The sequence below is a fragment of the Struthio camelus genome, chromosome 3 (assembly GCF_040807025.1).
Source record: "Struthio camelus isolate bStrCam1 chromosome 3, bStrCam1.hap1, whole genome shotgun sequence".
Classification (NCBI taxonomy): domain Eukaryota; kingdom Metazoa; phylum Chordata; class Aves; order Struthioniformes; family Struthionidae; genus Struthio; species Struthio camelus.
The window spans coordinates 142,490,089-142,507,828 of NC_090944.1; the positions used below are offsets into that span (position 1 = coordinate 142,490,089).

Consider the following 17,740-nt stretch of genomic DNA (forward strand, 5'->3'; position numbering starts at 1 on the left):
CAGCTGAGCCCTAGGAGCCTGTTTTCATCCTCATACCTGACCTTCAAAGCACTGGAATCAGCATTTGTTCACAGGCTCCAAATTCCACAGCTGCACTAGCCCCTTCTACCAATGCAAATTGCATTAGGGGAGGCACGCAAAGCATCATCTTTCCTTCGCCATCCTTTCCCAAGGAAGGGGAAGAGCATGGTCCCCATCTGCCAATTTTTACTACTATTTCTTTTCCATTTGGTTTGATTCACCCGCTTGGGGATACTCATACATCTGAAGAACAAAGCAAAGATGGCACTCTATTCCTAATTTCTCTATGTTTCTGTCTGTCTGCTTGGTCTGTTAAGAATTGAAAAGGCTTCAAAAGTTTCAAAATGCCCAAGATACCATCAAGCCAAAACATTTAAGGAATCTAAATAAACCTCTAAGGTTCCTGAAATCAGCTTTGTAGTTGTGCCAGCCACAGGCAGCCAGCAGAGCCAGTCTTCATCAAAATCAGAAGAGCTGGAATCAACATTAGCTATAAGAGGAAAAAATTAAACCCAGTGTTAACTGTTAATGTATCTGCCTTCAATAAATAACCTCAAAAGGATACGGATGAGTAGTTCTAGGAAAATGGAAAGGTTTTTTTTTTTTTTGGCCTATTATGGAGCGCTCAAAATTACAATATGAAGAAATTTTTCAAAAAGCAAGAAATATTTCACACTATCTGGAAAAAAATCTGGACTTGAGGGTCCAGGTGTTGGAAACTGGAAATAGACACACTCATAACTTAAGAATCTGCCTCTTACAGTTACCTCTGTGGGGTAACTGAGAATGGGGAACAGAAATCCATCTCAGGGCTATACCTGTATATAAGCTTCAAAAAGGGGCATATTGTTCTAGAAGACATTAGCTGCTGGTGACACTGCAGTAGTGTCAAGTCTTACATTGAGCCAGCAGTGGAAGCTACTAAAATTGGGCTACAACCAAATCAACTTGACAGCGTGTGAGAAAGTGGCTATGCCACTCTGAACACTCATGCCTGTCCTGCTATATCCATTCCTGACAGAAGACAAATACCCTGATGTTAGCTTTATCTGGATGCATTTATTTGAGAGAATGCCCAGGCCTTGGTTGGTTTGTTTTGTTTTGAATAACTAATTAACATGTGGCTACAAAAAAAAAGAAAAAAGCAGGATTTGAAAAGTCTGAAAGTTTCTGCATTTATTAGGCATCAGATAGACAGACTACTAAGAAGGTCCCTCAGCTATCAAGAGTTACCCATTCCTGATTTTAGAAGACACTCTCCTGGGAATATACTGTTTCTGAGGCAAGCAGAGGCAATGCTAGAAACATTCCCCTTAACAGAAGGGACTATTCTGGGCAAAGTGATGGATTTCAGCAGGTAGAAAGCTCCCTGTACGTGACTGGAAAAAAATTCTGGATATGCAGGGCTGCCGTTTTACAGGATTCTTACAAAGAAAGAAGCTTACAATACCTGATGCTTTTTTGGAAGCCTTAAATCGCCAAAAAGAGACAGGTACATGACAATTCCACCTTTCATTTTAGAAGGTGAGTTTCCAGCTGCCAGCACCATAAGGACAAGGTTAAACACGGGAAATAAGTGTGTTCTGAAAGCAGAAGCAAGCACTGAAAAGTATCATGAGTTACATGCTTATCTCATAATTTGGTGCAGCCCAGCTGAGTTTTGACTATATGAAGCTGAGGAATATCAGCCATGTTTGCTTTCACAATGCTACAGTTTTAATATTTTTCAAATTAGTCCCTCAAGAACCAATAAAAAAAAATCTAGGATCATATCCAAGAGGAGTTTTGAACCATGCCATTTTAATTTGGTTTTCTCTCATGGACGTGTCCAACTTCCAGCATTACAATGCAATATTAATTGAAAAATAAACCCCCCCCCCCCCACACACACACAGACGAAAGATTGCTTAGACGGACCCAGAGAAGCTCTCCTGCCCCTTACCAGTACTTAATCACTCAGGTCAGAGCTTGTGCTACCTGCAGATGCATTGGCCTCACATCTCTCCTCACAGTAGCACACTGCCATAAGGATAAGCCTCCTCAGGAGGCAGGTCACTGCCTCCCCTCTCCCCTTGACTCCTCCCAGTCTCATCACTATCTTTTCTTTCCAGAGCAGCTTAGGTCAACAGCTTCTGAGCATTTCCAAAATTCTGGCTGTGCAGGAAAGCTGCTGAGGCACCTGAAGGTCTGGTGCTTATCTAGGTGATGAACTAGGAATGGAGACCTTCAGAAAATTCAGCAGTAGCAAGAAAAAGCATCTTTAAAATGAGAAAATTTGGCACTAAACGCAGACATCTCTTTCCTTAACGTTAAGGTTAGTCACATCCTTTCCTGAAATGAGAGTTAAGTGTTTCATTCAAATTCAAGTTTGTGATGACCTTAGAGCATTTAAACTGAAAAGTGAAGATTTAGTACAGAGTTATGTCCAGCCAAGAAAATATGATCTTTGTTCTTGCTACTGCTATGGCTTTAAAAGTTTTTTCAGTATGGTCTCCAACAGCAGAAAAATAAGCATGCAAACAGTTTCTCATCATTGGACTTTGCTTCACCGACCTTCATAGGTGTAAAATATCCACCTACCTGCACAAAGCAATTACAAATAACCCATTCATAAATGAGACTGGGCTACTGGACTTTGGTGCAAAATTCCTCAACAACTGAGTGAGTATATGCATGGTCATTATAGCAAACGTATGAAAGACAGTAATAACCTACATAACTCTCTTGGTTTCCATGGAGTGGGGCTTCCAAACTAGATATGTGGGGACATGGGGACAACCTGAGTAAAGGTGAGATAACTTCTCATATTGTTGAGATAATCTCTCCCCAGGCTGAGGCTTTTTTCTTCATCTTTTTGTGATTCTTTCCTCCCTCCAGTTTTAGCCTAGTTTCAATTCTGCTATTGTGAAACACCACAATCTTTGTCTAGAGCTGGACAATCTCTCCTCATTATTTAGCAATAAGAAGCCATATGGCTTATCTTCTAATTTCCAGATTTAGTGTCCTGTTTAAACTTCAGTAGTTGAATGATATAACTTTAAGAGATTTTATCACATTTCTGCTTTAAAAAAAAAAAAAGCCTTCTTATATCAAAAGGGATTCATAAACCTATGATACATCCGGCTAGCAGCCTGAAACGGAAGTTTATTCCTATTAAAGCATGCATCTGTCCAAACGCACAGACAGCCATCAGCAAACAAGATATCCAGGTTCCACAAGAGACAAGGGATGTATCTTACACTAAAGTCATCGCATGGCTGTTTTAAAGGGCAATGCTTCCTACTATAATTCTCCTACCAAAAGCAACATAAAACTAATCTTAATTTTGAGGATGATTAGAGATGCTGTCTTATGGAATAAAGAACAATTTCCTGACTGTGCATGATGATCATTTTAAATGTGTGTTTTATCAGTTCTATTAATGGGTTTTTGTTTTTCTAAACACAGAAATTAATTATCCTTTTACCCTGCCACACTACAACTAAACAGACCTTTCAAATAGAAATTCCACTACTGGTTGCAGTATACAAAGAGTAGCAGAGATGCAAGTCCTCTTTCTGCATATCCTGACTTGGGACCGAGTTGCAGATGTCCAGAGCTAACAGGCATGAGGCATTACTGCTTGCACCAACAGCTTCAAACATACGCTGTAACAAACATATTTTTTGTGAAATTAGTACAAAGGCGATTCATGTAATACATACTTGCCATTGGCTTACATGCATCCTGCAACCTGAAGAAGCTCACCCTTTGTGTTCACAAAGGCTTGTTTAACAAACCTGGCTGAGCTATCTGGTGTAATCAGACACCAGCCTGCTGTACTAGACCTGGGTTTTGTGTTCCCCACGCCTCATCAAGCCTCTGAACCTGAACAACATTCAGACATTGCTAGCCCCACCTCACACCCCCAGCACAGGCACAGGTTGTTTGGGATTCTTATTTTAAGATGCTAAATCTACAGCCTACCTGCTACAAGTTAGTGTGGTGTTAAGCCCCCAAGTCCCCCAGTAGTATTGATATACACTCCAGAGAGCAATATCCCCATCAGATACCTTGGTTTAGCATCCAACTCTTCAGGAGCCCGCTTCAAAGGAACTTAAGAAGCAACATATGTTGCTCAAAACCAACGCACTGGAGTTTCAGACCTTGGCAAGAAACAACAGATACTGATCTGTCCCCTCCAGTGTCCACAGTGCATATGGCCATTTGAATTGGATATGCTGTCCTGCCAGTACTTTTCCATATCCCGCTTCATTTTCTCAGTCAGACTCGAGCCTCTGGCTAAGGAGCTTGGCCTTTCTTCCCCATCAGACAACATCCTGAGCAAAAAAGCGTATAGATTACACTCCAAATGACTATGGCGAAAGACTTTGGAGCTGGCAGACTAAAGCAGGTAGGTTCAGATACGTATTAATCTATCAAAGCAAAACAGTAAAAACCCAGAGCTTCATGATGTGGTCTATATGTCCCCCTTGTGCATGCCAGTCTCGTTAAAGTTAATGGGAGCTGTGTGCTCATGATATGGGGAGTATAAAATCCGAACAGCAAAATGCACCATATGTTTCTGTATTACAAAAAATACCACCATAAAACCAACTGATACTAGCTCACACCCTTCTGGAAAGCCACTGTCAACAGGACAGTGTTTGCTGAACATAGGCCTGAGCTCCTCCTTATACAGTGACTGACAAGATAAAATGAGGCATGGATGGCTTAAATTTCCTGAAAAAACAGCAGGCGTTTGTTATAGTTTGGTGAAAGAAGCAATAAGAAAAAAAAAATAAAATTAGTGGCACAGAAGTCATCCACAAAATTGAATCCCCCTCTCCATTCTCCCTACTTGTATACATGATTTTTCTGCATCCACGCACGCAAATAAATCGGTGGCAACAACTACAGGAGCCAGAGGAGAGGAGATCTGTTTACTGCTTTACCCTTGAACTTACTATGGTCAGCTACTTACTTCTATGAGGTAAAAGCCCAGAAGTTTTCTCCTTCAACTGTCAGTTCTCTTGCTCAAAAAAAAAAGGGGGAAAATCACACTTAACCCATTTGATAGCCTTCTGTGGTGGAATGACTGGCTGGGTAGCTGAGGGCAGAGCAGTGGATGTTGTGTATCTTGACTTCCGCAAGGCTTTTGACACCGTCTCCCATCACATCCTCCTAGGCAAGCTCAGGAAGTGCAGGCTAGATGAGTGGACGGTGAGGTGGATTGAGAACGGGCTGGATGGCTGAGCTCAGAGGCTTGCAATCAGTGGCGCAGAGTTCAGCTGGTGGCTTGTAGCTAGCGGTGTCCCCCAGGGTCAATACTGGGTCCTGTCTTGTTCAAGTCGTTCATCAGTGACCTGGATGAAGGCTCAGAGCGCACCCTCAGCAGATTTGCTGATGATGCAAAACTGGGAGCACTGGCTGATACCCCAGAGGGCTGTGCTGCCGTTCAGAGGGACCTGGACAGGCTGGAGAGTCGGGCGGAGAGGAACCTCCTGAAGTTCCACAAAGGCAAGTGCAGGGTCCTGCACCTCGGGAGGAATAACCCCACGCAGCAGTACAGGCTGGGGGCTGACCTGCTGGAAAGCAGCTCTGCGGAGAAGGACCTGGGAGTCCTGGTGGACAATGAGTTAACCACGAGGCAGCAATGTGGCCTTGCGGCCAAGAAAGCCAATGGTACACTGAGTTGCATTAGGAAGAGCGTTGCCAGCAGGTGGAGGGAAGTGATCTTCCCCCTCTACTCAGCCCTGGTGAGACCACATCTGGACTACTGGGTCCAGTTCTGGGCTCCCCAGTACAAGAGAGACATGGAGCTCCTGGAGTGAGTCCAGCAAAGGGCCACCAACGGGATCAAGGGACTGGAGCATCTTTCCTATGAGGAAAGGCTGAGAGAGTTGGGCCTGTCCAGCCCGGAGAAGGGAAGACTGACAGGAGAAGGCGTGGAAGTAGCTGAAGGGAGGGATGATCGAGAGGATGGGGCCAGAATCCTCAGTGCTGCCCAGCGATAGGATGAGAGGCAACAGGCACAGACAGAAACGCAGGAAGCTCCGGCTGAACGTGAGGAAAAACTTCTCTAGTGTGAGGGTGACAGCACTGGCACAGGTTGCCCAGAGAGGCTGTGGAATCGCCTTCCTTGGACATATTCAAAAGCTGTCTGCACAGGGTCCTGGACAGCGTGCTCTAGATGACCCTGCTTCAGCAGGGAGGTTGGACTAGATGATCTCCAGAGGTCCCTTCCAACCTCAACCATTCTGTTAAACTATTTCCAAAAAGATTGCAGGGGAAATCACTCAAAAGTGCAGTGAACATGTGCAGTAATGTCCATTTCCTACTAGTTTTATTTAAAAAAAAAAAAAAATCACACCCACACCCACCCGTACACTTTTAATCTTGGCCAGTAAGCTCTAAAACATCATTGCAACTTCCTTGTTCAGTAAAGTGACACATGCATCCATTATCAAACTCAGATGGGCATACTAGTGATATAGGTATTAGCAGTACCTCCCTCGAGGCAGGAGCACACTGCAACTCTGGGGTGAATAAGGAGCATAGTTCTGGGGCCTTAACACTCACAGGGTTCTTTAAAACAGATGCAATTTATTTCAGAAGTGCCTGTAAAAGTTCCCATAGCTGATGGGAAGCCTGTGCCATTATAAGCAGACAGTTCAAACCCACAAACCAACCTGGTGATTTTTCATTTCATCTCAGCTTTACTGTGCTGTGACTTATTATTTTATATTTTTTCCTTCTTGGGTTGAAGCTAGAATTGGTCACCTTCATCACAGTGATCACCTGCTCTTGGGGCAGGGGGATGGATGTTGTCTCTAGGGAACATAACTGAGACAAGCCCACTTAAGTGTGGGCAAAAACAGTTTCGTAAGTTTAGAACACCACACACAAGGTAGAAGTGTGACCACATTTTTTCCATGCAAATAATGCTATACTTATGAGGAGGGGCCCCAATAATATTTCATGAATAGGCTCATTATATTGCCCTTGACCCACAGACATTTCAATTACCTTTTTATTTTTCTTATTTATTATTGCTTGATAAGTTGTACATAACCAAATGCATTATGATGGTAAATCATGTTAAGATATTTCACTTCACAGGGACAGTAAGCTTCAGTAAGATTCAGTCTATCCTTAAAGTACAGGAAGATTTATTTCACAGTGATATTTAAGCATCAAGAGATGCTCTGAATAGGGAAGAAGGGAGCTAAACACAAATATTTTCAAAGTCCCACATGGTTGTAGTCTTCAGAATAGTTTAGGGTTTGCTTTTATTATCATCATCATCTTTTTACAAATAGGAAAGAAAGAAATGAATTAGGAGGAGTGGGCCAGACTCCAGAGAGAGGCCCTCTGGAAGAATTTGCACAGAGTCTAGGTTAGTTCAGATTCATATTGGCCTCCAAAAAAAACATTCAGAAGAAACATTAAATCCTCTGAGGGGAAATATTAACAGATAGTCATGAATGGAAACTGATTATTAATTATTTTTCCTCCCTTTTCTCTCTTTCTCTCCATTTTATATTTTTAGTTTAAAATGTCATGTATAGCCTGACATTGATAAAAACAGCAGGAAAAGTTCCTTGCTCAATTAAATTACCACAAAGACCAGCTTAACATCTGCTTGGCAAACCCTTCCTAACTGCATGGCATTACTATTTAATAAAAATATCTATAGCTTTGGTTGGTACTGGAGACATTTCACACTTTTCTCACACATGGTGTTTCATATAATTATTCTCTAAAGGCTGTCATTTCAGTCCTTTAGAAAAAGGAAAGCTCCAAGGATGATTAAATATATGAAGTGTATCTCCTAGGAACACAGTCTTCCTCTGGGAGACCATTCCTACCGACTCTTACATTGTAGAAGAGAAGCACAGAAAAGAGAAAGCGGAGCCAAACTGGAGGAAAATGAAAGAAAGACCTCAGTACTGCTGCCCATACAGTTTGAGTAAAGTTAGAGTTGGCAGGTTTAAATCATACTTTATAAAAGTAGAAGGAACACATAAGGAACAAAAAAGGTGGAGGTAATTCTTTACCACTGTTCAGTCAAAGCATGATACGTGTCTGCAGTGAGTTACACTCAAAACCCAAGCGCTTATCTCCTTTATGTGATTTATTCTCACACTGATGCTTGCAAAGCCACCAAAGAGCTGCCACACAACCTCATAGATACCCAAATCCTCCAAACACCTCAATTTCCAGCAGCCTGAGGCTACAAAGCTTCCAGCACCTTGAGCTGCAAAACTTCCTAACCCCAGAGGTCAACCTACAGCATGGTCAATCTGAATCAGATTCTCAAAAGCAGGTGAGAAAAATGCCTGTCTTACCAGCACAGTTTCTACCTTTGGTTTGAAAATTTGCCTGTGCAATACATCATACAAGAGGCATACAACACTGCTGAACAGAACAAAACCTTTCTGAATCAGGGTGTGAGAGGTTTCTGCCCATTGCCATTCCTTACTGGATACTCTGATATGATTCTAACGAATGAAGAATTGATATCCACCTTGAAAGTGGCATCCATTTTGTCTTGAAAGCTATTCAGGCATATTTGAAATGCAAAAAAAATCGGGGGGCAGAGTTTCCCCGCATGATCTCAGATTATCTGTGAATTCCCTAAAGATGTCCAGATCAATACATCTATGCTAGGCTTGCCACCAATGAAAATGAAAACAAGCATCTGTATTCAAAAATAAACAAAATAAAAGAAACATCCGTCTCAAAACGCTTCGCTCAACTTTAGGGAGAGCAGCAGCTTTATTAATCCATGGTGGCTAGAAAAGAGAACAAAAGTTAAAGCATCCAGCCACTCCTGGCGAACACCAGAAGTCTAAAGTCTTAGTTGCTTTCTCAGTGCATTTCAGCATTTAGGCAGGGCTCTGTGTCAGTAACCACATTTTCTCCTCTGCTTATGCAGCACCGAGCAGTGGGCTCTCTCCCTGGGAAAGGACAAACCCCGCTGTGCACTGAAGAAGGGATACATTCGAGTTCACCTCGTCCAGATACTCAACTGCATGTGGTAGAATACCCTCAAAAAAAAATCACTGACCTATCAAATTAAGATGCTGTTCAAGGGTTTGTTGCAGGATTGAGATAGATATAGTTAGCTTCTTGATAAGAGGACAGAGGAGAAGACATAACAGTCCTTTCCAGGCGGTACCCACTAATTTTCTATAACTACCTAACACTATAGCAGAATATAATTATAATAATCAATAGACATATTATTCAAAGTGTTTATATGAATCATCTCCAGCTATTAACACTTCTCAACTCTTGCCAGAAAGGTGAGGAAAGAGAGGAATTTCCTCAGACACAAGATGAGGCAGCATCAAGCTTCTCCATTTCCAGAGTCCAGCCCTGGATTCTTCCTCACAAAGAAAGGGTTGGGCTCTTTCCTATAAACAGAAAAGGGAGCTCTTGTGGCTCAAGGAAGTATAACTAACTAGAAGTGATGGGATGAAACTGAGCACGGGGGGCGGGGGCGGAGGGATATCTGGAAACACTTAGCAAAAGTGAGTGTATTAGGCTGTGGAATAACGTCCCAAGAGAAACAGCTGAGCCTTATCGATTGAGTCTTTCTGAAAATACCTAAACAAAGAATGAAACAAGTTATTGTAAGGAACAATCCTGCCTTTGCAAGAAGCAGGAGAGAAAGAGTTTTCAATAAGCCTTTTCCATCTCTAATTTTGATGGCTCTCTATATCACTGAGCTCTCTGTTGATGGAAATGAGTTCTGCTTGACATTTTTGCAGCTAGGGAGGGACAGCCCCATGAATGGAGAGACCCAAGCAAAATGATATAGCAGTCTCAAAGATCAGGTCTTTCCACCACATTGCCCAGATAAGGGTACAGATGACAACAAGTGGACTTCATTGAGCAAGTGCAATGTTTTGCTATGAGTGAGCAGTAAAGAGGTGGAGACAGAGTTCAAAGAATAATATTAAAGAATAATGGATTTGAAAGTGTTTGTCACCTGAGTGATCCATTGTTCATTGCTACGTATGGACTTTACTGCCCCATGAGAAAGGGTGCAGGGGAATACAGAATTCAAAATCCATTAAACAGGCTTATAAGATGGGAACTTACCCTCTGAATCTGTGTAATTATGAGAACATTGTCATAAAATGCAAAAGGCAATAGAAAATCAAGATAAGCTTTAATGGCATAAAACCTACAGGCCAGATCCTTGACTCGTACAAATCAACACAGCTTACTCCAGTCAATAGAATCACAGGATCTACATCAGTAAATATCTGACCCTAGCTTTGTAGCTAACTCTCTGATAATAGCCTTTGTGATCTGAATCTATACAGAGCTGCCCTCAACATCCTTCTTAACATCTTCCTTTGACCAAAACAAACAAAAAAAAAACAAAACAAAATCCCCCAAACCCACCCCCACAACCAAAAAAGGTTACAAACTGATCAAAACAAAGTTGTGAATTCTACTGCTTTTTGTGGAATGTGCAGTTCTAAACTTATGCTTGCTTGTTTTTTACGTTCCTCTATAGATATCTGCCAATGTCCGACACTGAATACAAGACGATATGAACCTTTGGGTCTGACTCAGCACAACCGTTCTTATTTTCTTAGTTATGACCTTTTTGTGGTACTGAAAGGTCTAATCCCTGCTTAATATTTCATGCAGATTTGCCACGAGGAGATGGCAACAAACATCAATGGGAAGTACTGAAAACACATTCTAAAGCCACATTCCTTCCTAAAGGAGCAGTTTGTCATATTAAAGCACAAAAATCGCTCCTACTTTCATGAAAAACAGTTATGATCATTGAATTATAAGAACAGTAGCACATTCTGGTGCACTAATTTCATTCACGGTTTCTCTAGAGACGTTTCAACATGGAGATCTCCTACAATAGCTACTGTTCATTAGAATGGCATATTATAAAACTGAGAGCCTTGCTCAGGCTTATGGCTATTTTTCTTTCATCCTCTTATTTCCCCAACTGCATTCCAAGCCTTCACATATGGCTGCAGCAAAGCTAAGAGTAAATAGAAAGTTAACGTTCAAAGAGCTATTATATCCTATAACAGCGCGCTTGTAAAGAACATGTAAATAAAATGTGACCTTTTGTTTAAAGATTATGATTTCAGCTCTACAGCTTTAAGATAAAAAAAACCAAGCTGAACCAAATTGTGTATGTTTTCCTGCCAGTTTCTGTTCTGATGCAACCAGGAGTTGCAGCACACACACGTGGGGCTGCAACTTCTGCAGATACCCTCAGGCATGCGTGCAGGAAAGGACAAGACACAGGCAGAGCATCTGCCTGTGTAGGCAGGGAATTGGGGCAGATTAGCTTTCTTCCATCAGTCCCACTGACCAAATCAGTACCTGCTTCTTCCCTGTGTGATGGGGAGCAGGGCTAGCCCACAGCTTTCTAGCAGCCCTGAAAAATTTAGGTATAGAGCCACAGAGAGTACTGCAAAGCCTGGAATATCTCCTTTGGTTAAGGCCATCATTTTGGGGCTTTAAGTGACCACGTATTTTGTCTCTAGCCAGAGCTGGCCCTGGCGATTGGCACAACACCCTACTCTAAAGCTCAAGGCTTGCATTACTTTTGCCCCCATCTTTCCCATCCTTTAGGTTACCACAGAGCACCTGCTCCACAGGAGCTTGGGCTGAGCACTGCTTTCTGCTTGAAGCCTCTTCCTAAAAAGGCTTCTTCTCTCCCAGTTGGCTTGAGGTTTGTCATGTTCCCTCAGGATGCTGGTTTCCAAACATGTGGGGGGAGCGAGAGTGTCAATTTGAGCAGTGCAAATTGCAAGAAATGCCCCCTAAATCAGTGTTAAATCAGTGATTTGCAACTCAGTTCATTCTCTCCATGTTTATTTGTCTGTACCAATCCCTCAAACTTTGGTCTTACCTGCTTCAAATTCATCTAAATCACTCAAGGTTAGTCTTAAATGATGTCTAGCACCAACTGCTTCTAAAAAAATACTCAAGACTACCAGCCCTAGAGAGGGTAAAATCACAGCATTTACATGTTAACTTAGCTTTGTATTTAGTCCTTCTCAAAGACTGAAATCAGTTACTCCCTACTTCTCTGTCAAAGTAGCATACCACTAGCAACTCTGACCGTCTTCTCAGTATTTTAGGATAAGCAAAATAATGTGCTCTACTAGAGATCCTCCCCACAAATATCTTCTCCCCTGGAATTTTCTCTGCCCACCTGAGAATACCAATGTTCTATTCATATCACCACTTCTCACCATTCCCCTTTTGTAGCTTTTCAGTATCTGACAACAAGCTGTTTTGCAAGGCATACTCAGAGAAGAGGGCATATTCATTCTAGTCAAAGTATTAAGGTATCAGCAAAAACATCTTTGTAGGACATTTCCCAGTCCTACAGTCCTACTGTAGGACAGTTTCCCAGTTCCCTATCTAAGTACCTGATGTTCACATTTTCAGTAAAACTATCAGACAGTAAGACCTATATCAGCAGCAGCATCTCCTGAAGACTGCTGGTTGATTCCCCAAGATAACATTAATGTAATCCTTTTGCTAATTGGCACATCAAGAAATGGCCTAACGTGTTCTTGGCTCATAAGACATACAAACGTCTAACATACTGTGATGCAAAAAGGCCAGTCACAGAAAGCTGATAAAGATGAAAATGAGAAGAGGTATAAGCTGCTCTTCACTCAAGACTTGTCCTCAGAGAAGAAAAAATTTGAGTTTTACTACTCCAAGAATGAGGGTTCAATAGCTAAAATTAGCACCAGCCTGCCAAGACTGCATTATCACTGATACCTGGGAGACTAACAAACACTGTGGACCAAACAGGAATACTAGCTATAATATCACTCTTTTTAGGTTTAACACCACATATCTGACACATTTTGAAGATTAGTGTTATACAACTGAAAGCTGGATATAGCTTTGGCCTTTAGGCAAATGGCACTTTTTAAAATGAAATGAGATAACCTATGCACATTCAAACTTCAGGCTACTCCTTAAGGAACTAGAACCTAGGCAAGATACTATCAGGACGACCTACATTTTGAGACTAGGCCTTGATATCCTGGTCTTCTTGACAGTGAGAAAAAAAAAAGTCCCTTTCAAAGTCTCAGGCAGCACAAATTTGCAAATAAACTGCAGCAAAACTGCAGCAGAGCAGCAAGATGCCAAAAATACCACTGCCTCTTTTCCCCTCTCACTGCAGAATTTGATGCAGAGAAAACAAGGGATGCAAGCAGCAATACGTGATGTCCAGGACGGGGGTGGCATGTATAGAAAGAACTCTTCACCGGGGAGAGGCGTTGTACAAAATCTGCTAACATGTAATAGCAGAGACTACTGAAGTGATACAGCCAGGACTGTCCGGAACATCATTCTTTTTTTCTAATGATTATGGATTCTGTGTAAATGCTAATGTTTGTACTAAAGGCCCCCTGAGTAATATTCTGAAGCCCGAATAACTCTACATTCTGAATTGCTTAATTAGTGAATGATGTTGGGGAAAAGTCCTTCCTAGGGATCACTAGTTAAGACTTCAGAGCACGGAGATTGAAGACAAGTACTATCTGAGGGAGCAGCAAAACTTCCCCACTTGGTGACCAAACAAGTAATTACACCAAGTGCACAAGCTGCTTCAAATATCAGCTCAGCACTTGCCGGATTCGAAGTCCTGGGCTAGGCAAGGTGCAGATGCATATCCTGAGGCAAGTGCTGGTGTCTTCTTCCATTAGTCCCTTCCACCCAAACCCATGGAGCAGTGACAACACACAGAAAAACACCACACATCAGTGAGCAAATCTTGTAAGCTCTCCCTCCCTCCCACTCCTTAATGACCCCAAAAAGTCAATCTCCATAAAGGTGCTTAACCACTATAATGTGTATGACATGACTAAGATTCAGGCATGTTTTAAGTGTAGGAAATGTTGTTCTCTAACAGAGAGAGATTCAAATCTGGAGAGAAAGCTCAGATCCAGTTGAGTTTCTTTTGATAACACAACTAACTAAGGGAAGAAGAAGAAAAAAAATAGCTGTTTTCTCTTACTGTTATTATGAATAATTTTTCCATTATGGTAGTATAACCTCACACCAGTCTTGTGAAGAGCAAAGGAACCTAAGTGACAGAGACGAATCAGTTTGAAACACAAGGGTGAGCCATTCAGGGTGAGGTGTGTCTTAAGTAAATGGTTACTTAGTCCTTATAGATATCTGTAGAGTCCATGCTGCAGGCCGAGCTGTTTATATCTGTAACGCTTCTCAATTATAAGCTTTTTATAAACTGTTTACAAGGAGAGCTTTATATTAAAGGGTAAATCTAAACACCATTACAGGAACAAACTTACTGTTCCAGGAGAGTTAGTGTAAGAGTTTAATACGATATGAATCTGCAGTTTTTCTAAGGCAGCTAGTTTTAATAAAGTCTATGTTTAAGGGCATAAACACACACAACTGGTTTGCTTTTGCTATTATCAGCTACAACCACTCAATATTGCGTACTCAATTACTACATACTGTTTGTATGAACAAACGCAGACACACATACACAGAAGTAGGTCTCTTGAGAATATATATATATACACATACACACCTTATGCACTGTACCAAAAAAAAAAAGCAAGAAGCAAAAGTTAACTAAATTATGCTACTGTAAGGGCTGCTGGGCAAGCCTGAGTGGTACTCAGCCAAAGACTCCAGTGAAAACACAATGAAGCTCAGCTGGAAACAGACTGGACAAAAAGAAAGTGTTGGGGGAAGAAAAATACTCATACAGCAGCTTGAAAAGAGCACTGCAAACATCAGGGTTCTTGAATGGCAAAACGGTAGTAAGAGTCAACACTGGGATTTCATTCAATTCCTTGTTTTCCCAAAACAGAGCACTGATGAGGAAATTATGCCTTTGTCTAAGCCAAAACACAAAACTACTGCAGGGAAGGTCAGAGAAGGAACTGACAACTGCTCAGCACCTTTGCTTTGCTAAAGTCTACTTCTAAACTGCTATAAGCCCATGTAAAAGTTTATCCTTCCTTCTTTTCAAAGGTGGACCCTTCTTTTGTCACCTGAGCTTCTCCGTAGAGATACTGAAAAGTCTGGCCCCAGCCTACCATTCATCCACTCCAGCTAAGATGAGTGTCAAGAAAAAGTTTTCAAATTGCATGGGGAAATTATGTTTCTAAAAAAAAAAGATTCATATTAAGCTTTCTTTTTGTCTCTTTTTCTCCTAGTTCTATTCTGCACGGCTTTGAGAGATTCAAACTTATCCTAGACTTCATATCTTCAGTTGTGGCCACTGACGTCTCTACTCAAATTCCTGAATTTCCTTTCTGACCCATGATGTCATTTCTCATGCTACCAGTTCTTCTCAGAAAGCTGCTTCCTTAATAAAGTGACTAAAGGGAACACCTTCACAACACTGAAGCAAATCACTAAACATAGTTGCTTGGAGTTTTACTCAGGTGTCGGCAACCTTTTAGGAAAAAATCTCATTGCAGACAGCTAGAGGAGAAAATAGAGCTAGCAAATAAAAAGCCATCTCACTACACTTGTGCGTATGAGTAGATCTAACTTCTGATAAATTGCAAAGACTCTTCTTAGAAGTTATATTTAAGAAGTCAGAATATACATAAGAGTATTTTTTGAACTCTTCACAACATCAGAAAAATTCCTCTGTGGTACTTACATTAAGCAGAAGGATGCTCAACCAAAATCAAGTTTATTCAGAGCTAGCTGAAGGTAAGAGCCACTAGCCTTGTTCACACTAAAGTGTACTTTGGTTATAGCTTTACTGAAATAATTGGGGCTATTTGCAAAGTGAGCTCTTACTCAACATTAAAATGGGCAGTAATTTCAGTCCTGACAATATCTATGTAAATGTGTCATTTTCTGTAGTTGCTTGATAGCTCTATTTTGATCCATAGAACAAAATAACATAACCAGAAAGATCACCTAGCCTAGACAGACTTCCATTCTGGTTTTAAGATATGTTTGACAATTTTGATACATACTCTAACTCAGAAGTGAGCTATTTTCTACACTTTGACTGCTGGACCTCGTTCTCTTTGAGAGCTTTAACCACGGTCATTTTGTTTTCAACATTTACAATAATGGGTTGAAAAAAATCACATACACACAACACTGTGATAAGCAGAACACGCTTGATTTCCTATTAGAGCAAACTGTATCACCTGAAGTACAATACAGTAGAACTGAACAACCCAGTCAGTTGAAAAGTTTCAGGTAGCTTAGAACACAGAAGAGTCCTGTTTGTATTTTAACAACATCATCATACTTCCAATAGCAGTTGAGTTCAGTCTGGGCATTCTGATAGCTTGGTGAGCTAATTAGGTAGCACAAGTAGTTACACCTACAGAGATGTTCCACAGTTTAGGATAAAACCCATTAAAACTATCACAATCTTTCTACAGCATTCATTTAGTTCTGGACGAAGCATTTTGTCTTCCATAGAGCCAGTCACAGACCTTTTACAGAAAAAGATTTTCAATTTTTCAGAAGTTTCCAACAACCTGCCAGGTAGTGCCGTGCGAATCATTCATTTTTCACTTTAGCAACTGAATGAAAATGTTAGAAGAAAATAAGAAAAAAAAACTTCAGCAGAGGCTGAACTGAATTTGAATGGGTGTGACAACTTTTTGTCTCGTTGAGGCAACAAAATCAGACTTCAAAAAAAAAATTCAACTTCAAAAAAAAACCCACAAACCACTGATGAGATGAAGACAGCTTATAAAGAAATGAAAATAGTCTAAAATGAAGGCCAAAGGAAATTCAGACTCAGACTTACACACGGGGTCGCCATCTCCTTTGCAGCCCAGCAAAGGACACTGGGGGGAGGCAGCCAGAGGAGCCACAGTCTTGCTTTCACCTGAGGGGATTTCAGCCCATCTCTCATTCTCCTTCATCCACCCCAGGCAGACACCACCTGGCAGAGAGGCTGCTCCTTGTCTCCTCCACTGACACTATTAACAAAAGATATTATAATAATTGTAACATTATAATTTAAACATTTTCCACAGCAGACACCTCAAAACTAGCTTTCTTACCTGCCTAGCCTTCAGCAGGCACACAAAAGCCCTTCCTCTCTCCTTAGTAAAGTGAACTCCTCCATATTTTATATGAACAAAACTCCCTTGAGGAAGAGAACAAACCTAAGAACCCCGCCCCAAAGGCCAGACACCACACATAGGCCTTAGGGGTCCTAGCGATCCTCTGGCAGGGCCTGCCCCCAACAGCCCGAACCGTTCCCTCGTGGGGCCCGCCCCGCAACGGTCCTAACGCTCCTCACCCGCGGCCCGCCCCCCCGCAACGGCCCGAACCGTTCCCTCGTGGGGCCCGCCCCACAACGGTCCTAACACTCCTCGCCCGCCCCCAAAGCCCCCAACGGCCCGAACCGTTCCCTCGTGGGGCCCGCCCCACAACGGTCCTAACACTCCTCGCCCGCGGCCCGCCCCCCCCCCGCAACGGCCCGAACCGTTCCCTCACGGAGCCCGCCCCGCAACGGTCCTAACGCTCCTCGCCCGCCCCCAACGCCCCCAACGGCCCGAACCGTTCCCTCACGGGGCCCGCCCCGCAACGGTCCTAACGCTCCTCGCCCGCGGCCCACCCCCCCCCAACGGCCCTCTCCTCGGGCCTGCACTGCTGCGGACCTGCTGCTGCCCCGACTCGGCGCCGCAGGGCAGGCTACTGTAAAAACTAACCGAATAAGTGCTATTTTAAATCTGCCGCC

At 42.2% G+C, this 17,740-nt stretch overlaps 1 long non-coding RNA gene across 1 annotated transcript in view; it reads right to left on the reverse strand.

Annotated features, from left to right (window-relative positions):
• LOC138066909 (uncharacterized) overlaps positions 1-17,202 on the reverse strand; it is a 229,573-nt gene extending 212,371 nt beyond the window's left edge. The window contains exons 1-2 of the long non-coding RNA XR_011140604.1: positions 17,058-17,202; positions 16,799-16,973 (exon numbers count right to left, since the gene is read on the reverse strand). This is a non-coding gene — a long non-coding RNA (uncharacterized lncRNA). The remainder of the gene's footprint in view (positions 1-16,798; positions 16,974-17,057) is intronic.
• Positions 17,203-17,740: the final 538 nt, after the last annotated feature.